The sequence below is a fragment of the Bombina bombina genome, chromosome 6 (assembly GCF_027579735.1).
Source record: "Bombina bombina isolate aBomBom1 chromosome 6, aBomBom1.pri, whole genome shotgun sequence".
NCBI lineage: Eukaryota > Metazoa > Chordata > Amphibia > Anura > Bombinatoridae > Bombina > Bombina bombina.
Genome location: NC_069504.1, coordinates 1,087,512,179 through 1,087,539,833, shown reverse-complemented (window position 1 = coordinate 1,087,539,833; position 27,655 = coordinate 1,087,512,179). Strand labels below are relative to the sequence as shown.

The 27,655-nt window shown below is 39.7% G+C and overlaps 1 protein-coding gene across 1 annotated transcript in view; it reads right to left on the bottom strand.

Annotated features, from left to right (window-relative positions):
* Positions 1-27,655, bottom strand: part of TMEM178B (transmembrane protein 178B) — a 734,113-nt gene that overhangs the window by 252,153 nt on the left and 454,305 nt on the right. The gene's annotated exons all lie outside the window — the stretch shown is intronic.

Below are 27,655 nucleotides of genomic sequence, written 5' to 3'. Positions count from 1 at the left end.
ACTGTCTGTCTGGCTCATAACCCAGCCAGCAGGTCCGGTCTCCATGGCAACAGATTCCATGCCATGCTTCCTCAAAGCTGCCTTTCATTTGACATCCTGCAATTTACAGCTTTTTCCTTTTTTTATTGCAAAACCCATAAAAGGTGGGAAAAATAGAAAATAAATCCACAGAGAATTGCCAATCAAGTAATGTAAAATCTAAATCAGTTGCGAATCGAACAGGAATGAATAACAGTTTAACTCATGTACCTGCCGTGAGATGTGTCACATTCCACTAGTGGCTGCACTTAACTTATCAATAAATAAACACTTGTAATGCATCCCTATATAAAATGCATCTTTCAAACAATACCAACATTGTGATTATAGTGCAAATCATTTGAAATGACTTTTCAATTTACATCTATTATCAAATTTGCTTTATTCTCTTGAAATCCTTTGTTGAAGGGGCAGCAATACATTACTGGGTAATCCCCCCCCCCCCCCCCATATTGTCTGTCTGGCTCATAACCCAGCCAGCTGAACAAATTTGAGGAACCAATGAAAAAAGGCATTTGTGTGCATCCACCAATCAGCAGCTAGCTACCAGTAATGCATTCTGGCTCCAGAACCTACCTAGCTTTGATTTTCATCTAAGGATGCCAAGAGAATAAAGCTAATTAGAAAACAGAAGTAAATTAGAAAGTTGATTAAAATCACATGCTCTTTCTGAATCATGAAAGAAAAATGTTGTTTCATGTACCTTTAAGTGTTCCTTAAAGGGTCATGAAACCCAATTGTTTTTCTTTCATGATTTAGAGCATGATAGAATATGCAATTTTAAACAACTTTCCAATTTACTTCTATTATCTAATTTGCTTCATTCTCTTGATATCTTTTGTTGAAAAGCATATCTAGATAGGCTCAGTAGCTGCTGATTGGTGACTGCACATGAATGCCTCGTGTGATTGGCTCACCCATGTGCATTGCTATTTCTTCAACAAAGAATATCTGAAGAATGAAGCAAATTCATTTATAGAAGTAGATTGCGATGTTGTTTAAAATTGTATTATGTATCTGAAACATAAAAGAAACGTTTTGGGTTTAATGTCCCTTTAACCTAATATAGCCTTCAGCTTTTCAGATTATTGTGGGCCTTGAATCATGCTATCCAGATTGTTTTTAAATGTTTTGGAAAATGCAGAGTATTTTACATTTGTTTTGTTTGTTCTTTGATATTTTAAGATTGGCTGTAATAAATTTCAAGTTGGGTTCTCAATGGGATATTTTTTTAGTGATTTTGCTTATAGAATACTCAGATATGAACCATAACAAATATTTTGTTCCTGATATTTAATTAACTTTCTTATAATATCTTGGAAAAACATTTAAAGGGACATAAACCAAAATCTCATGATTCAGATACAGCATACAATTTTAAAAACATTACCAGTTTACTTTTATTATCAAATTTGTTGAAAAGCTGGAAGGTTGGCTCAGAAGCACGTACATTTCTAGAGCACTATATGGCAACAGTTTTCATTTGCAAAAGCAGTAGATGACAGGAGTGTTTGCTGCTGTCTAAAGCACCATACATGTGCATGCTAGCTACCTAGGTATGCTCTTCAACAAAGTATACCGTGAGAACAAAGCAAATTTGATAAGATGTAAATTTGAAACTTTTTACAAATTGTATGCTTTGTATGAATCCCAAAACAATTATTTTGCGTTTCATGTCCCTTTAAGGTTGCCCTCCCATTAACCCCGCCATTTTTAATTTTCACAGCTGATGCTTTTATCCTTTTGACTGCCAGTAATACATACTCAACAGGGATATCACTTCCCTTGACTTCCAGTAGCACACACAGAGCAGTGTTTTTACACCTTCATAGTTCCCAGTAAAAACACAAAGAAGACATTTTACCACAGGAATCAGACAGTCATGTTATTGAAAATAGGCAATGTACTGCACCATACTGACAGAGAAACAGACAATGTACTGCACCATACTGACAGAGAAATAGACAATGCACTGCACCATACTGACAGAGAAATAGACAATGCACTGCACCATACTGACAGAGAAATAGACAATGCACTGCACCATACTGACAGAGAAATAGACAATGTACTGCACCATACTGACAGAGAAATAGACAATTTACTGCACCATACTGACAGAGAAATAGACAATGCACTGCACCATACTGACAGAGAAATAGACAATGCACTGCACCATACTGACAGAGAAATAGACAATTTACTGCACCATACTGACAGAGAAATAGACAATGCACTGCACCATACTGACAGAGAAATAGACAATGCACTGCACCATACTGACAGAGAAATAGACAATGTACTGCACCATACTGACAGAGAAATAGACAATGTACTGCACCATACTGACAGAGAAATAGACAATGCACTGCACCATACTGACAGAGAAAATAATCGATGTACTGCACCATACTGACAGAGAAATAGACAATGCACTGCACCATACTGACAGAGAAAATAACCAATGTACTGCACCAAACTGAAAGAGAAATATACAATGTACTGAACCATACTGACAGAGAAATAGACAGTGCACTGCACCATACTGACAGAGGAATAGACAATGCACTGCACCATACTGACAGAGAAATAGACAGTGCACTGCACCATACTGACAGAGGAATAGACAATGCACTGCACCATACTGACAGAGAAATAGACAATGCATTGCACCATACTGACAGAGAAATAGACAATGTACTGCACCATACTGACAGAGAAATAGACAATGTACTGCACCATACTGACAGAGAAATAGACAATGCACTGCACCATACTGACAGAGAAAATAATCGATGTACTGCACCATACTGACAGAGAAATAGACAATGCACTGCACCATACTGACAGAGAAAATAACCAATGTACTGCACCAAACTGAAAGAGAAATATACAATGTACTGAACCATACTGACAGAGAAATAGACAGTGCACTGCACCATACTGACAGAGGAATAGACAATGCACTGCACCATACTGACAGAGAAATAGACAGTGCACTGCACCATACTGACAGAGGAATAGACAATGCACTGCACCATACTGACAGAGAAATAGACAATGCATTGCACCATACTGACAGAGAAATAGACAATGTACTGCACCATACTGACAGAGAAATAGACAATGTACTGCACCGTACTGACAGAGAAATAGACAATGCACTGCACCATCCTGACAGAAAAATAGACAATGCACTGCATCATACTGACAGAGAAATAGACAATGCATTGAACCGTACTGACAGAGAAATAGACAATGCATTGCACTATACTGACAGAGAAATAGACAATGCACTGCATCATACTGACAGAAAAATAGACAATCCATTGCACCATACTGACAGAGTAATAGGCATTGCACTGCACCATACTGACAGAGAAATAAACAATGCACTGCACCATAATGACAGAGAATATAACCAATATACTGCACCATACTGACAGTGAAATAGACAATGAACTGCACCATACTGACAGAGAACTAGACAAAGCACTGCACCATAGAGAATGGGTAATGCACTGCACCATACTGACAGAGAAATAGACAATGCACTGCACCATACTGACAGAGAAATAGACAATGCACTGCACCGTACTGACAGAGAAATAGACAATGCACTGCACCATACTGACAGAGAAATAGACAAAGCACTGCACCATACTGACAGAGAAATAGACAATGCACTGAACCATACTGACAGAGAAATAGACATTGCACTGCAAAATATTGAGAGAGAGAGAGAATAGGTAATGCACTGCACCATACTGACAGAGAAATAGACAATGCACTGCACCATAATGATAGAGAAATAGACAATGCATTGCACCATACTGACGGAGAAATAGACAATGCACTGCACCATACTGACAGAGAAAATAACCAATGTACTGCACCATACTGACAGAGAAATAGACAATGCACTGCACCATACTGACAGAAAAATAGGAAATGCACTGCACCATACTGACAGAGAAATAGACAATGTACTGCACCATACTGACAGAGAAATAGACAATGCACTGCACCATACTGACAGAGAAATAGACAATGCATTGCACCATACTGACAGAGAAATAGACAATGTACTGCACCATACTGACAGAGAAATAGACAATGTACTGCACCGTACTGACAGATAAATAGACGATGCACTGCTCCATACTGACAGAGAAATGCACTGCACAATACTGACAGAGAAATAGACAATGCATTGCACCATACTGACAGAGAAATAGACAATGCACTGCACCATACTGACAGAGAAATAGACCATGCACTGTATCATACTGAAAGAGAAATAGACAATGCACTGCACCATACTGACAGAGAAATAGACAATGCACTGCACCATACTGAAAGAGAAATAGACAATGCATTGCATCATACTGACAGAGACTATAACCAATGTACTGCACCATACTGACAGAGAAATAGACAATGCACTGCACCATACTGACAGAGAAACAGACAATGCACTGCATTGTACTGACAGAGTAATAGACAATGCACTGCACCATAGAGAATGGGTAATGCACTGCACCATACTGACAGAGAAATAGACAATGCACTGCACCATACTGACAGAGATATTGAAAATGCACTGCACCATACTGACAGAGAAATAGACAATGCACTGCACCATACTGACAGAGAAATAGACATGCACTGCAGCATACTGACAGAAAAATAGACAACGCACTGCACCATACTGACAGAGAAATAGACAATGCACTGCACCGTACTGACAGAGAAATAGACAATGCACTGCACCATACTGACAGAGAAATAAACAATGTACTGCAGCGTACTGACAGAGAAATAGACACTGCACTGTACTGACAGAGAAACAGACAATGCACTGCACTATACTGAGAGAGAAATAGGCAATGCACTGCACCGTACTGACTGAGAAATAGACAATGCACTAAACCATACTGAGAGAGAAATAGACAATGCACTGCACCGTACTGACAGAGAATGGGTAATGCACTGCACCATACTGACAGATAAATAGACAATGCACTGCACCATACTGACAGAGAAATAGACAATGCACTGCACCGTACTGACAGAGAAATAGACAATGTACTGCACCATACTGACAGTGAAATAGACAATGCACTGCACCGTACTGACAAAGAGAATGGGTAATGCACTGCACGATACTGACAGAGAAATAGACAATGTACTGCACCATACTGACAGAGAAATAGACAATGTACTGCACCGTACTGACAGATAAATAGACAATGCACTGCACCATACTGGCAGAGAAATGCACTGCACAATACTGACAGAGAAATAGACAATGCATTGCACCATACTGACAGAGAAATAGACAATGCACTGCACCATACTGACAGAGAAATAGACAATGCACTGTATCATACTGAAAGAGAAATAGACAATGCACTGCACCATACTGACAGAGAAATAGACAATGCACTGCACCATACTGAAAGAGAAATAGACAATGCATTGCATCATACTGACAGAGACTATAACCAATGTACTGCACCATACTGACAGAGAAATAGACAATGCACTGCACCATACTGACAGAGAAATAGACAATGCACTGCATTGTACTGACAGAGTAATAGACAATGCACTGCACCATAGAGAATGGGTAATGCACTGCGCCGTACTGACAGAGAAATAGACAATGCACTGCACCATATTGACAGAGAAATAGACAATGCACTGCACCATACTGACAGAGAAATAGAAAATGCACTGCACCATACTGACAGAGAAATAGACAATGCACTGCACCATACTGACAGAGAAATAGACATGCACTGCAGCATACTGACAGAGAAATAGACAACGCACTGCACCATACTGACAGAGAAATAGACAATGCACTGCACCGTACTGACAGAGAAATAGACAATGCACTGCACCATGCTGACAGAGAAATAGACAATGTACTGCACCATACTGACAGAGAAATAGACAATGTACTGCACCGTACTGACAGAGAAATAGACAATGCACTGCACCATACTGACAGAGAAATAGACAATGCACTGCACCGTACTGACAGAGAAATAGACAATGCACTGTACCGTACTGACAGAGAAATAGACAATGTACTGCACCGTACTGACAGAGAAATAGACAATGCACTGCACCGTACTGACAGAGACAATGGGTAATGCGCTGCACCATACTGACAGAGAAATAGACAATACACTGCACCATACCATACTAACAGAGAAATAGACAATGTACTGCACCATACTGACAGAGAAAATAGACAATGCATTGCACCGTACTGACAGAGAATGGGTAATGCACTGCACCATACTAACAGATAAATAGACCATGTACTGCACCATACTGACAGAGAAATAGACATTGCATTGCACCATACTGACAGAGAAATAGACAATGCATTGCACCATACTGACAGAGAAATAGACAATGTACTGCACCATACTGACAGAGAAATAGACAATGTACTGCACCGTACTGACAGAGAAATAGACAATGCACTGCACCGTACTAACAGAGAAATAGACAATGCACTGCACCATCCTGACAGAAAAATAGACAATGCACTGCATCATACTGACAGAGAAATAGACAATGCATTGAACCGTACTGACAGAGAAATAGACAATGCACTGCATCATACTGACAGAGAAATAGACAATGCACTGCACCATGCTGACAGGGAAATAGACAATCCATTGCACCATACTGACAGAGACTATAACCAATGTACTGCACCATACTGACAGAGAAATAAACAATGCACTGCACCATAATGACAGAGACTATAACCAATACACTGCACCATACTGACAGAGAACTAGACAATGCACTGCACCATAGTGAATGGGTAATGCACTGCACCATACTGACAGAGAAATAGACAATGCACTGCACCGTACTGACATAGAAATAGACAATGCACTGCACCATACTGACAGAGAAATAGACAATGCGCTGCACCGTACTGACAGAGAAATAGACAATGCACTGCACCGTACTGACAGAGAAGTAGAAAATGCACTGCACCATACTGACAGAGAAATAGACAATGCACTGCACCATACTGACAGAGAAATAGACAATGCACTGCACCATACTGACAGATAAATAGACAATGCACTGCACCATACTGACAGAGAAATAGACAACGCACTGGACCATACTGACAGAGAAATAGACATTGCACTGCACCATACTGATAGAGAAATAGACAATGCACTGTACCGTACTGACAGAGAAATAGACAACGCACTGGACCATACTGACAGAGAAATAGACATTGCACTGCACCATACTGACAGAGAAATAGACAATGCACTGCACCGTACTGACAGAGAAATAGACAACGCACTGCACCATACTGACAGATAAATAGACAATGCACTGCACCATACTGACAGAGAAATAGACAATGCACTGCACCATACTGACAGAGAAATAGACAATGCACTGCACCATACTGACAGAGAAATAGACAATGCACTGCACCATACTGATAGAGAAATAGACAATGCACTGCACCATACTGACAGAGGAAATAAACAATGCACTGCACCATACTGATAAAATTGACATGCAACAGGTAAAATAGAAAATGAAACTGCATGACATACAGGAAATAGATCATATGCTGCAGTATTCTGACATCTGACTTAATGAGGAAATGCATGTTCAGGCGATGATCTGAGCTGTATAGAGGAATCAGTAATGCAGCTTATTAGAAAGAGAAAGGAAATGGTAATGAGTTGAACTCATTGAGAAAATGTACTGTACTATACTAAATAGGAAATTAGCAATCTTGTATAACTGATAGAGGAAGATGATAATGTATTGCTCAATATACTACACTGTTAGTAATTTCAATGTCAGCCCCTTGCACCACCCTTGTCTATCCATTTACATTACCATTCTGCTTGTAGTATTGTTACTATCTATAGTACACGTCCGACCCTACTATAGAGGTTATCAAGCATGCCTTAAACACTGCTGAAATGATGAGTATAGCAGAACGTATCTGCAGCTTAAAGGGACAAGAAATCCAAAAATGTTCTTTCATGATTCAGATAGAGCCTGCAATTTGAAATAACTTTCTAATTAACTTCTGTTATCAATTGTTCTCGATTCTCTTGGTATCTATAGTTGAAAAGCAGGGACATAAGCTCACGAGTGTGCATGTATCTGAAACACTATATGACAGCAATTTTGCAAGAATGTTATCCATTTGCAAGCGCACTAGATGGTAGCACTATTTGCTGCCATTTAGTGCTCTAGACACCTACCCAAGTATCTCTTCAACAAAGAATAACATGGGAACAAAGCAAATTTGCTAAGAAGTAAATTGGAAACCGTGATGAGAGTGGGAAGTGATGTCACCGGATGGGGGCGTGGTTTAGGAGATTGATTGTCTATGTCGCAGTTACCAAGTTAGATGTGTTGTACAAGCTGTATACTTCTATGCTCTGCAATAAAATAGCATTGTACCTTCTATGCTGTGTCCTGCATCTCATTACATGGTGTCAGAAGTCCTTGCCTGCGCTTCTGTTTCCTGAGTAATGACGATGTCGAAGTTTACCCCACCTGAGCCTTTTGATTTCTCTCAGCCTGCAGCTTGGCCCACATGGCGTCAGCAGTTTCAGCGCTTCAGGATTGCTTCGTAGCTGGACAAGGAGAGTGGTGAAGTACAGGTTAATTCTCTTTTATAGTCTATGGGGAAAGATGTGGAGCCAGTGTTCAATGCATTTTCTTTCCAAGAAGGGGAAGAATTTGACTTTGAAATAGTTATGAACAAACTCAGTGCTCACTTTGTGCCCAAAAGAAATGTGATTCATGAGAGGGCTTGTTTTCACAAACGTGCTCAGCATGTGGGAGAATCTGTGGAGTCATTTGTGCGCAGCCTGTATGAACTAGCTGAATTCTGTGAGTTTGGTGTCGCTAAAGAGGAGTAAATCAGAGACAGAATAGTCATAGGAATTGCAGATGCTGAAGTCTCACTGAAGCTACAGTTGGAGGCTGATTTAACATTGGATGGGGGTATTAGGATGGCTCGCCAGAGTGAACTTGTGAAAAAGCAAAGTGCTGATCTGAGGTCCGAGAGTATTGTGGATGAAGTGCAGCAGTTCAGGAGAGCTGCTAGTGAAAGGCACAGTGTGAGTGGTAGACTAAGGGCAACAGATAGGCCCAGAAGCGGATGGGCGCAGCATGCTTGCTGCACGTGGTGTAACCGTACCCATGATAAGAGTGTCGTATGCCCTGCTAAAGACAAAAGATGTAGGAAATGTAACCGAATGGGCCATTTTGAAGTGACGTGTAAAACTGAATACATTAAGGAGATGCAGGGGGATAGTGACCAGGAGGGTCAAGAAGTGTCCTTTGTAGGGTCTGATGTTGAACGGTCTGGTTCAGACGAAGATTGGCAGGTTACTCTTACTGTAATGGGAGCCAAAGTTGCCTTTAAGATTGACACAGGAGCAGACATCACTGTTATGTCCCTTGCAGCATTCATAAAACTGCCTCGACAGCCTCAGCTGGCGAAAGTTACAACAAAAGTTCATAGTCCTGGTGGCCGCATCGATTGTGTGGGGAAATTTGTTGCAAGCTGCGAGTACAAGCAGAGGAAATTCACCATGTGGGTGCATGTGATTAGAGGTCAGTGTGTTAACAACCTATTGAGCAGAAAAGCAGCCTGTGGTTTGGGCCTGGTCACCAGAGTGAAAGGGATTTCAGAAGACATGTTTGGTGAATTAGGCCTACTGAATTGCAACCCAGTCCCATACAGCATTACCACTCCTCGTAGAATTCCGTTCCCGCTCATGCCTCAAGTGGAGAAGGAACTTCTGCATATGAAGAACATGGGAGTCATTGAAGAGGTTGTTGAAGCAACTGACTGGTGTGCCCCCATTGTGCCTGTTGTGAAGAAAAACAGGAAGGTATGCATCTGTGTAGACTTTTTAAAAGCTGAATGAGGCGGTGAAGAGAGAGAGATATGTGCTGCTGACAATTGAAGACATAGCTCTGAAATTGGCTTGGGCAAAGTTTTTCTCTACACTGGATGCTTCTAGCGGCTTCTGACAGATACCTCTAGATCCAAAGTGCTGCAAACTGACCACCTTCATTACACCGGTAGGTCAGTTTTGCTTCTGCAGACTCCCCTTCGGGATATCCTCTGCTCCTGAAATCTTTCAAAGAGAGATGAGTTCTCTCCTAAGGGACCACGAGGGCACGGCAGTCGTCATGGATGACATTTTGCTGTATGGGTCTACATTGAAAGAACATGATCAGCAATTGAGCTGTGTGCTGCAGACTATTAGAGTGTCCGGGCAAAATTAAATAAGGAGAAATGCCATTTTAGGAAGGCTGAGTTATGTTACTTTGGGCATATTATCAATGGGGATGCCATCAAGCCGGACCCTGATAAAAATCCTTGCTATTGAACAGATGAAAAGTCCTTCTGATGTACATGAGCTGAGACAAATATTGGGCCTTGTGAATTATGTGGGCAGGTTCCTTCCAGATTTATCCACAATACTACACCCTATCACAGAGTTGTTAAAGAAAGATGTTGCCTGGGTCTGGGGACCTTCACAGGAAGAATCTTTGGTGCAGGTCAAGTCCCTGCTGGGGTCTGCCCCAGTGTTGGGGTTCTATAACCCTTCTAAAAAGACTGTGGTTAGTGCTGATGTGAGCAGTTATGGGTTAGGAGCCACCCTCCTGCAGTTGAATGAGAACAAACTACAGCACTACTGTTCCCGTACACTGACGGCTGCTGAGTCGAAATACGCCCAAATTGAGAAAAAGTGCCTAGCTGCAGTTTGGGCCTGTAAGCGCTTCCAGCGTTACCTAGTGGGTTTAGTGAAATTTAGTCTGGAGACTGACCATAAACCGCTAGTCCCTCTAATCAACTCCTATGATATTGACAAAACACCCCTAAGATGCCAGAGACTTCTGATGAGGCTGCTCAGGTTCAACGATCAGGCAGCGCATGTGCCGGGGAAACAACTGGTAGTGGCAGATACACATTCCAGGCTCCCGCTGGCTGCTGCTGAAGAATCTTCAACGGAATCAGATGTGAAAGTGTATGTAGATTCAGTTCTGGCATCCGTATCCATTTCGTCAGGGAAGCTAGAGCAAATAAGAAAGGAGACATATTTAGATACTGACCTTCAAGAATTTATAAAGTACATAAAAGAAGGTTGGCCCGAGAGCCGGGCACCTGGATGTCTTTAAGTTCTTACCAGTCAGAAAGGTCGCAGCTCATGGAACTGATGGGTTGGTGCTGTTCCAGGACCGCATTGTTATTCCTGTTAGCATGCGGCAGGAGATGTTAAGCAGGATTCATGATGGCCACTTGGGCATTACAAAGTGCAGAGAAAGGGCAGCTACGGCAGTATGGTGGCCTGGGATCAGTTCCAACATCACAAGCCATGTGTCAAAATGTGCCTTTTGCCGGGAACGCCGGCCTACTCAGAGAAGGGAGCCCTTGATTTCTACTCCGCTGCCTGCAGGCCCATGGCAGAAAATAGCTGCTGATTTGTGCGAACTGCATGGGAAAAAGTACCTAGTTGTGATTGACTACTATTGCAGGTATTTGGAGATTGCACCCTTGAATGAGATCACAAGTCAAGCCGTTATCACTCGTCTCAAGAGCTTGTTCATCCAGTGGGGCATACCAATGTAGTTAGTGAGTGATAACGGAATGCAGTTTGCTTCCACGGAGTTCAGTTCTTTCAGCAGTGAATATGATTTTGTCCATTCAACGTCGAGTCCACATTACCCGCAGGCCAATGAAATGGCTGAAAGGGCAGTTCAAACAACAAAGTTCATTTTGAAGCAATCTGAGCCATACCTAGCCCTCTTGTCCTATAGGGCGACTACCATTCAAGCCACTAGTTTTAGCCCGACACAGCTGATGCTAGGACGTCAGATTCGCACCACTTTGCCCTCTGTGGTTGTCTTCCAGCCAACTAGCTCTGTTCCTCGGGACGAGGTCCTTAGGAGGGATGAAGAAGCTAAAAGGGGCTATCGATTCTTCTACCATAGGAAACACTCTGTGAGAATACAATTTTGGGGTTTTATATCATTTTAACTAAATGAACAGGAGTGCTACATAACCCAGTACCTTTTAAAAATCTGCTTTGACTCCACCATCTTTTATAGTCAAATGTCCCAACCAATTCTCTCTCTTTTTTATTTTTTATTTTTTGGTAAACATGGTTATAGGAAATGGACAATACATGTTCTATAACACTGGTTTTTAATCCTGTCCTCGGGCCTTAGGAAAAGGCCAGATTTTCAGGAAAACATTGGATAAGAGCAGGTAAAATAACCATATTTACTAGTCAGCTAATTTTTTCACCGGTGCTACAGTTCAGAGATCCTCAAAATGTGGCCTGTTAGGGAGAACTGAGGACAGGTTTTAAAACCAGTGATCTGAATTAACAGGCAACAGATAGCAACATACTGACAGGGGAAATCAGATTTTATGTAGCATGTTGACAATAAAATATGTGTAACCTTCGTTAAACATAAAGCAGACACGGGGCATTATTCTGACTAATGAAATAAGCAGCTAACACTGCAGCAATGACACAATCAGCAGCCACTGCACAAAGGGAACAAAGCAAAAACGAAGTCAATGAAATATGAAGCGCTACAGTTGCTGGAGGATTTCCTAAGACATAAAGACAAGATATCTGGGACAGCCTCCAATAAGTCATTTAGCTGCTTCAAAAAAAGGCTGAATAAAAACATGAATGCAGCAGCACTATCGCAGAAGAAAAAATAATTGGGTCACAGGCAAGGCTATATTTTTGATCGTTTCATCGAAAGAATCTTAAAACAGTAGAATGTGTAATGTATTGGATGTTCTTGGGTGAATGTAAAAAAGAAAGATAGTGTTATAAACTAAAGGAAGGTTTGCATAGCATAAGTTTTTTGATTTAGGCATTTGTAGGGACAATCCATATATTTAAGAATAGGAGCTAAATAAATATACAACAACCATAGCACAGATAATATGATAGCAGGCACCAAAAAATATTGAACTATAACTCAATGTTGTATATTGTGAATTAGGGTGCTCAGCCAGCTTAAAGGGAAAGTTTAGTCATAATCAAACTTTCATGATTCAGATAGAGGCGGCAATTTTATTCAACTTTCTAATTTACTCATATTAACAAATTTGTTTGTTCTCTTAGTATCTTTATTTGAAAAGGCTGGAATGTAAGCTTAGAAGATGGTCCTTTTTTTGGTTCAGGACCCTGGGTAGCGCTTGCTGATTGGTGGCTACATTAAGACACCAATCAGAAAGCGTTACCCAGGTGCGGAACCAAAAATGGTCCGTCTCCTAAGCTTACAATCTTGTTTTTACAAATAAAGATACCAAGAGAACAAAAATGTTTTTTAAAGTAGGAGTAAATGAGAAAGTTGCTTAAAATTGCATGCTCTATCTGAATCATGAAAGTTTAAATTTGACTGTACTATCCCTTTAAGGTGTCTGACCATAATGAGAAATGTAGTTCCAAAACTTCTGGAGGGCCAAAGTTTATCGCCCCTGCAAGAGGATTTTAGTAATATAATGAGCTTGCATTAATTTTTGTAACTATACAAAGCCACCCCAACATGCCACACCCCCTCAAACATTGTCCTGGATATAGTCAGACAAAAGGTGGAAACCATAGCCTGATATCAGTCTGTTAGAAAAAACACACATCTACAGCAGCTTTTTACATCAATGTTTAACTTTAAAAAGTGAGAAACTTCCTAGAGTGGAAACAAAGAGGCGCCAATCGGGTGATAACGTTTGGACAAACAGGCGTGACAGCACATGGCAAAAGAACTACTCACAAGAGGAGCGGCACTACAGGTGCCAGACACAGCAGACCGGGACCTATTCGTCGCCCGGCAGACAAACACTCAGCTCGATACTCCGGGCAGTCACAAGGGATCCTTCCACCAATCCAAAGAGGGATTGACTCCACACCTTCGTCCGGAACCGAACAACCAATCAGCGGTCAGCACACCTTCCACAGTGACGATACTCTGTTGGCGTTTTGAAAAAGAACAAAGCGGCAAAATACGCCAAAATATCCAAAAATAAGCAGGAAGGACTTGGAAAGAACTCCAAAGGGGTATTAAATTTAAAACTGTTTATTTAAAAGTTTAAAACACATACAACGCGTTTCTCGGCTACGCAGAGCCGTTTCATCAGGATTGCCTGATGAAAACGCCAACAGAGTATCGTCACTGTGGAAGGTGTGTGTTCCAGCTGACAGCTGATTGGTCGTTCGGTTCCGGACGAAGGTGTGGAGTCAATCCCTCTTTGGATTGGTGGAAGGATCCCTCGTGACTGCCCGGAGTATCGAGCTGAGTGTTTGTCTGCCGGGCGACGAATAGGTCCCGGTCTGCTGTGTCTGGCACCTGTAGTGCCGCTCCGCTTGTGAGTAGTTCTTTTGCCGTGTGCTGTGTGCTGTCACGCCTGTTTGTCCAAACGTTATCACCCGATTGGCGCCTCTTTGTTTCCACTCTAGGAAGTTTTTCACTGTCATTGTTGTACATTTGGGAGAGCAGCCTGCATCATCTTCCGTTTTAGTTAACCTTTCAGGACCCGGACTGTTTGACATATAGCGCACCTCTAGAGGTGGAATCGCCACCTCATATTGAACTTAACTTTAAAAAGTATACAGCCCTCACCTACAGACTTTAACACTATGTTAATTTATGATTCCATTGAATTGTTCAGACATTTAAATGTGTAAATAATAAAACTACTCAGACAGGTGTGATATGCTAATTGCACATATCATGAATTAATGTGAATGATTTTACTAATTTGAGTGTTTTTTCTAATCAGCTCTTTCTGTTCACTAGAACTGTTATATGACATTTTCGCCTAGATATTCTCATGGACTAGAATGAGGGCCAGTTGCAGAACTTACAGTATCATTTTATTTATCGCCCCTACTTATATTTGTTAAATGGATGCCAAAATTAAACTTTTGTGATTCAGGTGGACACTTGCAATTTTCAAAACCTTTCCATTTTCCAGTTTCTATCATCACATTTGCTTTGTTCCTTTGGTATCCTTTATTGAAGAGCAGCTGACTTTCAAAAACTTTTTCACTTTCCAACTTCTATCATCGTATTTGCTTTGTTCTCTTGCTATCCTTTATTAAAGAGCATCCCTAGGTAGGCTCAGAGGCACACGTGTAGATCACTGTATGGCAGCAATGTTTGAAACAGTTTTTGTTTTTAAATTGTGAATCATGAATTTGACTTTCATGTTCCTTTAAGGATTCAAATAACTCTCCAGCTAGAAAAGAAGTCACCAATGCCTGTGTGATCCTGCAAAGTCACTATAGCTTTAAAGGACGACACCAAACTTTTTCCTCTCATGATTCAGATAGAGAATATAATTTTAAACAACTTTACACTTTGCTTCAATTATCAAATGTACTTAATTCTCTTGGTATTCTTTGTTAAAGGAGCAGCAATAAACCACTGGGAGCTAGCTGAATCGTACATGCTCTATCTGAAACATGAAAATTTAATTTTTACTTTACTGTCCCTTTAAAGTAGCTCAATAACAGAAATAAAGGTAATAGGACAGGAAAATAATTATAGAATAGTCGGATTGACACAGATAGAGAGATCTCAGGTTAATTAAGGTTTTGGAGCCGGTGTCCCAATAGCAGATAATTAATCGATTCTGTCAAAGGAATTAAAACCACACAGATTAATGTTGTTTTGAGTTTATGCTGTTTATTTGTTTATTTGTTAAAAATTGGAAATATTCCTAAGGTTTCTGTTAGACCACACACTGTTAGCTCAATCTCAATTAGAGAAAAGATTACAGATATAATATAGGGGTCCTTAGGAGGTTTAACCTGGAGCCTCTAATAGACCCTTTGGAATGCAAATGGTTAGTGTTTATACATATGTAATCAATGTAATGTGCCAATGTATCGTTATGATTGAAAATATGAAAAATGTGGAGGTTGAAGAGGTGGCTATTACTGTTTGTGAGCTGTATATACCTTTTGGAACGAAATAAAAAGTATTTTACCATAAAGTAGCTCGATAACGATGGGCTAGAGAGACTCTTGTCACTGGAGAGTTCTCGGAAAGTCAGTGATTCTAGGTAATCTTAAACAAAAATGTCATATGCTATGTTCAGATGACAAAACTCACAAACTATATGTCTGCTTTGCAGAGCATCATTATAAGTTTTGCCATACCTGAGGCCTAATAAAGGAAGATGAAACAGCGCTCTTTTACTAAAAAAAAATATGTTAAATCAAAGTATACATAAAAAGAAACAGATTCAGATAAAACTGCAAGCCACATACTAGTTTTCTTCCAGAATGAGCACTTAGAGGTAAGAGAGCAGACATTACAGAACTTAAGTTCTACTGTCATGTGATTTTTGCAGCAAAATTCCTCTTCTGTGCATAAACAATAAACTGACCTAGCTAGAGGAGATGTCTCCTAGCAACCACATCAAAGTAAAGGCTATTCCCTTGCCTTCCTGTAGAGCCAACAGGACTCTGCACAAATTAAGTGAGAAAATAAATAAAAGGTAAAATCCTTTTAAAATAATAAATAATACATATTGCAATGATTTGTATTAAGTATAAAAAAATGCGTAGTATTTCTTTTAATTACACAAAATGAAACAGACTGTTTTATATCCTTTAACGAGATATCAAACCCAAATCTTTTCTTTCATGATTCAGATAGAGCATGTCATTTTAAGCAACTTTTTAATTTACTAATTTATTATCAAATGTTCTTTGTTCTCTTGGTATTTTTATTTGAAAAGTAGGAATGTAAGCTTAGGAGCCGGCCCATTTTTTGTTCAGAACCTGTGTAGCGCTTGCTGATTGGTGGCTAAATGTCAGCAAGGGCTACCCAGGTGCTGAACCAAAAATGGGCCGGCTCCTAAGCTTACTTCCTGCTTATAAAATAAAGATTCCAAGAGAATGAAGAAAAATTGATAATTGGAGTAAATTAGAAAGTTGCTTAAAATTGCATGCATCATGAAATAAAAAAAATGGGTGTAGTTATCCCTTTAAATGACAATTTTTTTTCTTTTTCTTTTTTTGTTTTCTAGAAGAGGGCTTTAATATACATTACATTTTCAATAGTAGTTCCTGTGCTGCAAGATAAATATTGTTGTCCTTACACCTGTGAGACATGTCCCTGTCCCCATCTGGGGGTCGATCCGATATAAATCGTCGCCCGCAAAAGCCGGCGACGCCAATATTTACGCTGATTTGGTATCCTATATACGGCGTAACCTAGAAGTTACGCGCGTATATTTCTGCCGTCGCCCGTAGTTTTTTGGGCCATAGGCAGGTATACCAAACCAGCGCAGTTTGGTATCCAATATACAGCGTAAGGACTTACGTGGCGAAAATGGAGAAAACTTACTCCATTTTCACCTCGCCACAAAAAGCAGCCGTAAGAAGCCTTACGCTGACTATTGGAGCCCCGTAACTCCCTAAACTAACTAGAAAATAAACCTAACACCTAACGCATGCGCAATGTCTATCTCCCTGTCAACCGCGATCTGCTAAATAAAACCTAACACCTAACGCATGCGCAATGTCTATCTACCTGTCGACCGCGATCCCCCCCCCCCCCCCGAAATCCCTAATAAAGTTATTAACCCCTAAACCGCCGCTCCCGGACCCCACCGCCATCTACATAAACTAACCCCCTACTGTGAGCCCCTAAAACCGCCGCCATCTACCTTATCTATCCCCTAATCTGACCCCTTACACCGCCGCCACCTATATAAAAATTATTAACCCCTAATCTAATCCCCCTATACCGCCGCCAGCTATATTAATATTATTAACCCCTAATGTAAGCCCCTTACACCGCCGCCATCTCTATTAAAATGATTAACCCCTAATTTAATCTACCTACCCCGCCGCCAGCTATATTATCTATATTAATCCTAAGTATATTATAGTTAATATAGGTATTACATTATATATATTAACTATATTAACCCTAATTATATTAGGGTTAATATAGTTAATATAGTTACTATAGTATTTATATTAACTATATTAACTCTATCTAACCCTAACTAAATTTATATTAAATTAATCTAATTCATTTATAAACTAAAATATTCCTATTTAAATCTAAATACTTACCTATAAAATAAACCCTAAGATAGCTACAATATAATTAATAATTACATTGTAGCTATGTTAGGGTTAATATTTATTTTACAGGTAAATTGTTAATTATTTTAACTAGGTATAATAGATATTAAATAGTTATTAACTATTTAATATCTACCTAGTTAAAATAATTACCCAATTACCTGTAAAATAAATCCTAACCTAAGTTATAAATACACCTACACTATCAATAAATTAAATAAACTACAAACATCTATCTAAAAATACAATTAAATTAACTAAACTAAATTACAAAAAAAACAAAACACTAAATTACAAAAAATAAAAAAAAGATTACAAGATTTTTAAGCTAATTACACCTATTCTAAGCCCCCTAATAAAATAATAAACCCCCAAAATAAAAAAAATTCCCTGCCCTATTCTAAATTAAACAAATTTCAAAGCTCTTTACCTTACCAGCCCTTAAAAGGGCCTTTTGTGGGGCATGCCCCAAAGAATTCAGCTCTTTTGCATACAACAAATACAATCCCCCCCCCCATTACAACCCACCACCCACATACCCCTATTCTAAAACCACCCAAACCCCCCTTAAAAAAGCCTAACACTACCCCCCTGAAGATCTCCCTACCTTGTCTTCACCACACCGGGCCGAACTCCTGATCCGATCCGGGCGATGTCTTCCTCCAAGCGGCAAAGAAGAATTCTTCCTCCGGCGATGTCTTCCTCCAAGCGGCAAAGAAGAATTCTTCCTCCGGCGACGTCTTCCTCCAAGCGGCAGCAAAGTCTTCATTCTTCCGGCGGCATCTTCAATCTTCTTTCTTCGCTCCGCCGCTGCGGAGCATCCATCCCGGCCGACTGCTGTACTACGAATGAGGTACCTTTAAATGACGTCATCCAAGATGGCGTCCGCCGAATTCCGATTTGCTGATAGGATTCTATCAGCCAATCGGAATTAAGTTAGAAAAATCTGATTGGATCAGCCAATCAGATTCAAGTTCAATCCGATTGGCTGATCCAATCAGCCAATCAGATTGAGCTCGCATTCTATTGGCTGTTCCGATCAGCCAATAGAATGCGAGCTCAATCTGATTGGCTGTTCGGATCAGCCAATCGGATTGAACTTGAATCTGATTGGCTGATTCAATCAGCCAATCAGATTTTTCTAACTTAATTCCGATTGGCTGATAGAATCCTATCAGCCAATCGGAATTCGGCGGACGCCATCTTGGATGACGTCATTTAAAGGTACCTCATTCGTAGTACAGCAGTCGGCCGGGATGGATGCTCCGCGGCGGCGGAGCGAAGAAAGAAGATTGAAGATGCCGCCGGAAGAATGAAGACTTTGCTGCCGCTTGGAGGAAGACGTCGCCGGAGGAAGAATTCTTCTTTGCCGCTTGGAGGAAGACATCGCCGGAGGAAGAATTCTTCTTTGCCGCTTGGAGGAAGACATCGCCCGGATCGGATCAGGAGTTCGGCCCGGTGTGGTGAAGACAAGGTAGGGAGATCTTCAGGGGGGTAGTGTTAGGCTTTTTTAAGGGGGGTTTGGGTGGTTTTAGAATAGGGGTATGTGGGTGGTGGGTTGTAATGGGGGGGGGATTGTATTTGTTGTATGCAAAAGAGCTGAATTCTTTGGGGCATGCCCCACAAAAGGCCCTTTTAAGGGCTGGTAAGGTAAAGAGCTTTGAAATTTGTTTAATTTAGAATAGGGCAGGGAATTTTTTTTATTTTGGGGGTTTATTATTTTATTAGGGGGCTTAGAATAGGTGTAATTAGCTTAAAAATCTTGTAATCTTTTTTTTATTTTTTGTAATTTAGTGTTTGTTTTTTTTTGTAATTTAGTTTAGTTAATTTAATTGTATTTTTAGATAGATGTTTGTAGTTTATTAAATTTATTGATAGTGTAGGTGTATTTGTAACTTAGGTTAGGATTTATTTTACAGGTAATTGGGTAATTATTTTAACTAGGTAGATATTAAATAGTTAATAACTATTTAATATCTATTATACCTAGTTAAAATAATTAACAATTTACCTGTAAAATAAATATTAACCCTAACATAGCTACAATGTAATTATTAATTATATTGTAGCTATCTTAGGGTTTATTTTATAGGTAAGTATTTAGATTTAAATAGGAATATTTTAGTTTATAAATGAATTAGATTAATTTAATATAAATTTAGTTAGGGGTGTTAGGGTTAGATAGAGTTAATATAGTTAATATAAATACTATAGTAACTATATTAACCCTAATATAATTAGGGTTAATATAGTTAATATATATAATGTAATAACTATATTAACTATAATATACTTAGGGTTAATATAGATAATATAGCTGGCGGCGGGGTAGGTAGATTAAATTAGGGGTTAATCATTTTAATAGAGATGGCGGCGGTGTAAGGGGCTTACATTAGGGGTTAATAATTTTAATATAGATGGCGGCGGTGTTAGGGGCTCACTTTAGGGGGTTATAGATATAATATAGCTGGCGGCGGGGTACGGGAGCGGCGGTTTAGGGGTTAATAACTTTATTAGGTTGCGGCGGGGTACGGGAGCGGCGGTTTAGGGGTTAATAGCTTTTTTATTGTTAGGCTAGTGAGGGGGGATAGCGGATAGAGGGTTAGACAGTGCGGGCTATGTTAGGGAGGCGTGTTAGACAGTGCGGGCTATGTTAGGGAGGCGTGTTAGACAGTGCGGGTGTTTTAGACTTTAGTCAGGTTTTATAGGCGCCGGCAGTTTCTAACGTGGCGCATGTCACTGGCGACGCCAGAAATTTGTACTTGCGCAGATTTCTGGACATCGCTGGTTTGTCAGACTTACGGCACGTTAGCATCTGACGGCGACCTATATGGGATAGCTCGAGTTGCGAGCTGAAACTGCGGGCGACGCCGGTTCCCTCGCTTGCGCCGCAAACTGCGATCTATATCGGATCGCGCCCCAGGTATGTGGGAATTTTCTTTATAAGCCAGTGAGCTTCTTTCCCATTGGTCAAAATAAAATTAAACAGCTTTCATATCCATGAGAACAATTTGCTGAGTTTAATGCCCCTTAAAAACATGCTATTTTGTTAAGACACTACAGAAAATGCGGTTTAGTATTGCTCCTTACTGATATTTGTAATCATTTTCTCTCTGTTCCCTATACAACTGCTCTTTGACAATATCCCATCCTGCAGCCCCATCTTATGGAATAGGAACCCTCTTTCTTCCTCTTTCGGTTTTTAGTTTCCTCCCCCTAGGATCCCCCCACCTCTTTCTTTTTGGGTTTTACAAATGTTTTGTTTTTCTCTGGCTCCAGGGGGCTACCGGGCGCCAGCTGCTTAGGGCGATCACTGGGTACAGAACAAATGTTCCTGATGTTTGTGCTTCATATACAGCTAATGGCTTCCACTTAGCAGAAACAGCTGGGGGGAGGATAGTGAAGAGGGGGAGTAGAGCTAAGGGGAAATCTGAAATGCAAAATGCAGAATAGTAATAAAGACATTAGGGTATAAGTGCACTGCATCTGGGTGATAACCTGGCACCAGAGAAGGTGGCAATGGAGCAGATAGCCAATCTCCTGTAAAGCCAAAAAAAAGACATAGTGCTTCATGAAGCTACTGTAAAAACCAAAACAACTGTGATAAAGGCACAACAGTGCAATTAGAAACAACGGTAATACATTAAAGCATTTAATTAATGCACAAATGCTCACAGGTAATCTGTTTAACCCCCCCTTACTCAGTGATAAATACATAAGGTCCACTTAAAGGTACATTAAACCCAAATATTTTCTTTCATGATTCAGATAGAGAATACCATTTTAAACAACATTCAAATTTACTTTGATTATCTAATTTGCTTCATTATTTAGATATCCTTTGTTAAAGAAATAGCAATGCACACGGATGAGCAAATCACATGAGGCATCTATGTGCAGCCACCAATCAGAAGCTACCAAGCTTATATAGATATGCTTTTCAGGAAATGATTACAAGATAATGAAGCAAATTAGATAATAGAAGTAAATTAGAAAGTTGTTTAAAATGGTATTATCTATCTGAATCGTGAAATAACAATTTGGGGTTTAATGTCCCTTTAAAGGTACATTGTAGTGCAACAATGATGTTCTAATTCATAAAAGCATGTGCTTTTACCACTGCTAACCCTGCTAATCGATGTTTTTAATCTCCACACATAGTTAAAGGGAAAGCTAACACCTTGAGATATTTATATAAAATGTTTAGTTATGTATAATGAAACAATGCACTTTCATTATTATTTTTGCCCCATTTTCATGTAATTTAGCTAACAAAATTGAGGATTTTCTATTCTATGCTGACTTCTCAAGGCTAACTCCGCTACATATCTGGACCTATTTGGCTTTAGCTGAAAACAGATTGCTCAGATTGGCACCTCCAAATAAGGCAAATGTTGGGTGAAGTTTTGTTATTAATATACAGTAGGGGGTGTGCATTTTATATCTTTTGTTAGGATCCGAATGCAGATGAAGGTGACCAGATGGGGGGTTTGGCTCTTTTTGGAGCCACATTTATTGTTTCGAAAGTTTAACACACTAGGATATGTGCAAATACAGATCCTAGCATGTTGAACTTTCACCAAAATAAATGTGGCTCAGAAAAGCGCTGCATACCACGAGCGTTCGCCTTCTTCTGCATTCAGATCCTAACAAAGGATATAAAATACACAGCGCTAATAAACAGTTGCAGTAAAAAAGGCGTTCATTTGTTTCTACACCAACACAACATAAGTGTCTTGCAATTGCAAGATGTTTACTGTCACTACTGCAGCTGCTGCTGAGTCTCCTGAGCAGTACTTTAAAGGAACAGTGTACTGTACAATTGTTTTCCCTTTAAAGGACCATCAAATACAGTAAAATTGCATAATTAACAAGTCCATAGTAGAAAGACAATCCCATAAAACTTACTCTGAATTTTAAGCATTAGTTTTTTTCTTACAAACTTCAATATTTCCTATAATTTGCCATCCCACTGTGTCATGTTAACAACAGTCTAAGTGACAAACAGCACTATACCTGGTGCCAGTAATGTAGGGGCAACTGTAAACACTGCAACTGCAAACACCCCTCAAATCACACAAAACAGAATCCACAGCACCCAATCTTATGAAGAATCTTTGTTTTTATTTATGTATTTATTATTATTATTATTATACTTTATTTATGAAGCACCATCATATTCCGCAGCGCTGTCCATGGATACAATTCATTTAAATAAAACAATAATATAAAACTTGTAAGAGACAGGACAAAATTTACAAACACATACCGGAGGAATTGAGGACCCTATTCCCGTGGGAACTTACAATCTAGAAAGCATCATGGCACACAACAGCAACCAGCAATGTTTCAGGTTATTCGCCCTTAATCATGCTAATACAGAATACCTGTGTGTTGCTCCTTATATACCTCCTACATTAACTTATGAATTGCTCTCACATCTAAAGTACATGTAATACTGCCACCTAGTGGTCAAAGTAACAAAACATATTTACAAACAACAATGTTAAAATGTACTTAATGTTTGCCTAACTAAATAGAATTATACAATTTAATTCACAATAAACTCTATTAAAAACCATTTTATTAAATAAACAGACATGTCTATTTCCCTACTGAGTCCCTTAGGGTTCAATGTGTCCAATATGTCAATCCAGAATGATTCCTTTCTTTTAAGCAGCAGTTCCCTATTACCACCTCTTCTTAAAGGGCCCACGCTGTCAATAATTTGCCATCTCAGCTGTGATATGTTATGCCCTGCCTCTAGGAAATGACAGGCTACCGGTGCCTTTTTGTCACCACGTCTAATGTTAGATCTGTGTTGGCTAAGTCTATCTTTGATTTTTCTTGTCTTTTAACCTAAGTAAATCCTAGAGCATGGACATTTTATTAAATATAGTACATAGGATGATTCACATGTGTAAACTTCTTTGATGATAAACGTTTTCCCTCTATGGGGATGTGAAAATCAAGTGCCCTTTATTACCAAATTACAACTGGAACATCCTAAAAATGGGTAGGTACCCATATTTTTAGAGGTGATGTGACTTTGATAACCTTTTCTGTTTGTGCCTATATTATTTTTGACAATTAGATCCCTGTGTCATGTTAAAGCCACCAGCCAATCATACACTCATATACATATATACTGTGAGCTGCGCAAAGGGGGGCAGAGCCGACTGGAGTAGAAGATGGTCGCCTAAAACAAGATCTCCGTGTAGCGCACAATCAAAATGCACTCTAATCATGACTGGCAATAACTTAATGCCAGGATTTTAGCTCCTACTACTCCATGGATGCACCCGAACATATAGGGAGTCGATAGCGCCACAGCCTCACCATACAGAATGCAAAGATCTTCAGCGTGACATTTCAGGCCTATAATATGGAGCACAGCCAGACCCACCTCCATTAGAACTGCTCCTTCAAATTCAGGACATTACTATTAGTGTGGAACACGGCCCCCTTACCACCTATTATCGCAGCTGGACCAATGCTCATCTTATGAGAAACCTGCAAGGACAAAGTCTGTAAGCCTCTTCTTTATTGCACACTATCTTAGCCACCATTTTAGAAGGGCCACAGGTCTCTGAGCTATAGCTTCTGAAGCTACCCAACTAAAGGGTGTCTCCACAGGGCACTTTAACCTTTGCTTATGCCAAGCTCATTATTATTTATTGGATCTTCCCTGTCTGTCTACACACTTAGCCCTAAGAAAGGCAAAGAAATGTCTCATCATAGTAATATATTATTCTACTATTGTATTACTGGACACTGTCTCCACATCCTCTACAATCTACAAGTGCGCACATTTTCTGTTTCATCTTAGGACTGGTACCCGGTTGCTATTATTAAGTCTAACAGTGCACTCTCTCTGACGGAATTATTTGGCATTCACCACTGTACTCTAACTCAATGGCTTCCAGAAGACTCTCTAAAATAGATAAATCCTTTAAGGGGGTCTACGACTCCTACTCCTAAAATGTAAACTTTTTTAAAAATATGGAGCCTTCCCCTTTGAATTTACTTTTTCAGAACGCAAGCCGGTCTCAAGATGGACCTTCTACCTCCCTTTCCTTCACCTCTGCCCACTCTTCTCTTCTCCCCTTTCCTATATGGGTGGATACTGGCCGTCCGGGCTTTGTAACATCTCCAGGCAAGCACTGCTCACATTGTGCCCCTCCAACCAGACAATCCAAGACCCGGGGGATACATATGAATATCTCAAGATATTTTCAACCTCACTCTATTAGTGTATTATGGGTAGACAAACAATTAAAATAATATCCCAAAATGCCAAAGGGTTAAAGTGGCTCTCTCTTGGTTCAAAAAATACAAGACAGTGCCCCACAATTCAAGAATATGGATTTCCTGTGGGATTTTTTCCTCCCATAGGGGGAAACAAAATAAAGTAGGAATACTATTTTACAAATCACTCCCTTTCCATCTTGTCCATAAAATAAAGGATACTAAAGGCAGATGGCAGATCCTGGTGTGCATGCTTTACAATAGATCAATTACTCTAGCAAATATATATGCTCTCAATACAAAACAACTTAAATTCTTCCACAAAATCACTCAAACTATATTAGGTATACAGAAAGGTTAATTGATTTTAGCAGGCAACTTCAATGTTGCTCTAGAACCAGAAATATATTGTTCATCTGGGCATGGTCTGATACCTCCTAACTAATCGTAAAATCAATGACAACCTTCACACCATGTCCCTAATTGATATATATAGAAAGTGAAACACCTCAGACCAAAAAAAAAACAACTATAGTTTGGTCACTGATTCTGAAATCGAAAATATTAACTGGTTGGACCATGCCACGGTCAGCACCACCATGAAGTTGTTAGACTCTCCCGTTTCCCCTTATGTGTGGAGGCTAGATGAATCCCTCTTAAAAAAAAACCCTTTAACCAGGAAGGATACATTGAGATTTCTCTCGTTTTCAAGTATGTCCTAATCCTACCTAATCTATTACCTGCAACATATGGGAAGCACACAAAACGGTATTCTAAGGAAAACTTGTAAAACAAAAAGCCATACTCAATAAACAATATAATTTAGCATATCTCGCTGCAGTATGCAAATTGAACAAAATAGAAATCCTACATAAACTTAACCCACAAAATGGCAGCCTCGTTGAATGATTCCAAACTGCCAAAGGAGATCTTAATCACTTACTATATCAGGAGGCTCAGAGAAAATCCGATTACCTTATAAAGCTATATTTTACGGACTCTAAGATGTCTGGTCCCCCCCTGGCAAGAACTATTAGGGCAAAACAAAATAACTCATATATACACAAAATAAAACTAACTACCGGTGAAACCTTACATGATACCCCTAACATAGTCAATCAGTTCCATTCATATTACCAAAAACTGTATAACCTCCCTTCCCTAATGGTGCTAAAGGGACATTATACATTAGATTTTTCTTTGCATAAATGTTTTGTAGATGATCCATTTACATAGCCCATACAGTTTTTTTTGTTTTTTTTAAATGTATAGTTTTGCTTATTTTTAAGTAACATTTTGCTTATTTTCAGACTCCTAACCAAGCCCCAAAGTTTTAGGAGTAGACTGTTGTCTACCTTCTCCAGCTTGCTCCTGTTTGTGTAAAGGATATTTTCATAAGCAGAGAAAGGGGGAGGGGGGATTGTCTGTTATTTTTGTTTTCCAGCCTCTTTCAGTGGGTGTCCCAAACTAATATTTTTAGTGCTAAACTAGGAGCTTCTAAGTAAGTTAAGAGGTTTTTTTTTACAAGATGTTTAGATCAGTATATGTGCATATTATTCTTTACACTGTGTGCACAATTATTAGGCAAATGAGTATTTTGACCACATCATCCTCTTTATGCATGTTGTCTTACTCCAAGCTGTATAGGCTCGAAAGCCTACTATCAATTAAGCATATTAGGTGATGTGCATCTCTGTAATGAGAAGGGGTGTGGTCTAATGACATCAACACCCTATATCAGGTGTGCATAATTATTAGGCAACTTCCTTTCCTTTGGCAAAATGGGTCAAAAGAAGGACTTGACAGGCTCAGAAAAGTCAAAAATAGTGAGATATCTTGCAGAGGGATGCAGCACTCTTAAAATTGCAAAGCTTCTGAAGCGTGATCATCGAACAATCAAGCGTTTCATTCAAAATAGTCAACAGGGTCGCAAGAAGCATGTGGAAAAACCAAGGCGCAAAATAACTGCCCATGAACTGAGAAAAGTCAAGCGTGCATCTGCCAAGATGCCACTTGCCACCAGTTTGGCCATATTTCAGAGCTGCAACATCACTGGAGTGCCCAAAAGCACAAGGTGTGCAATACTCAGAGACATGGCCAAGGTAAGAAAGGCTGAAAGACGACCACCACTGAACAAGACACACAAGCTGAAACGTCAAGACTGGGCCAAGAAATATCTCAAGACT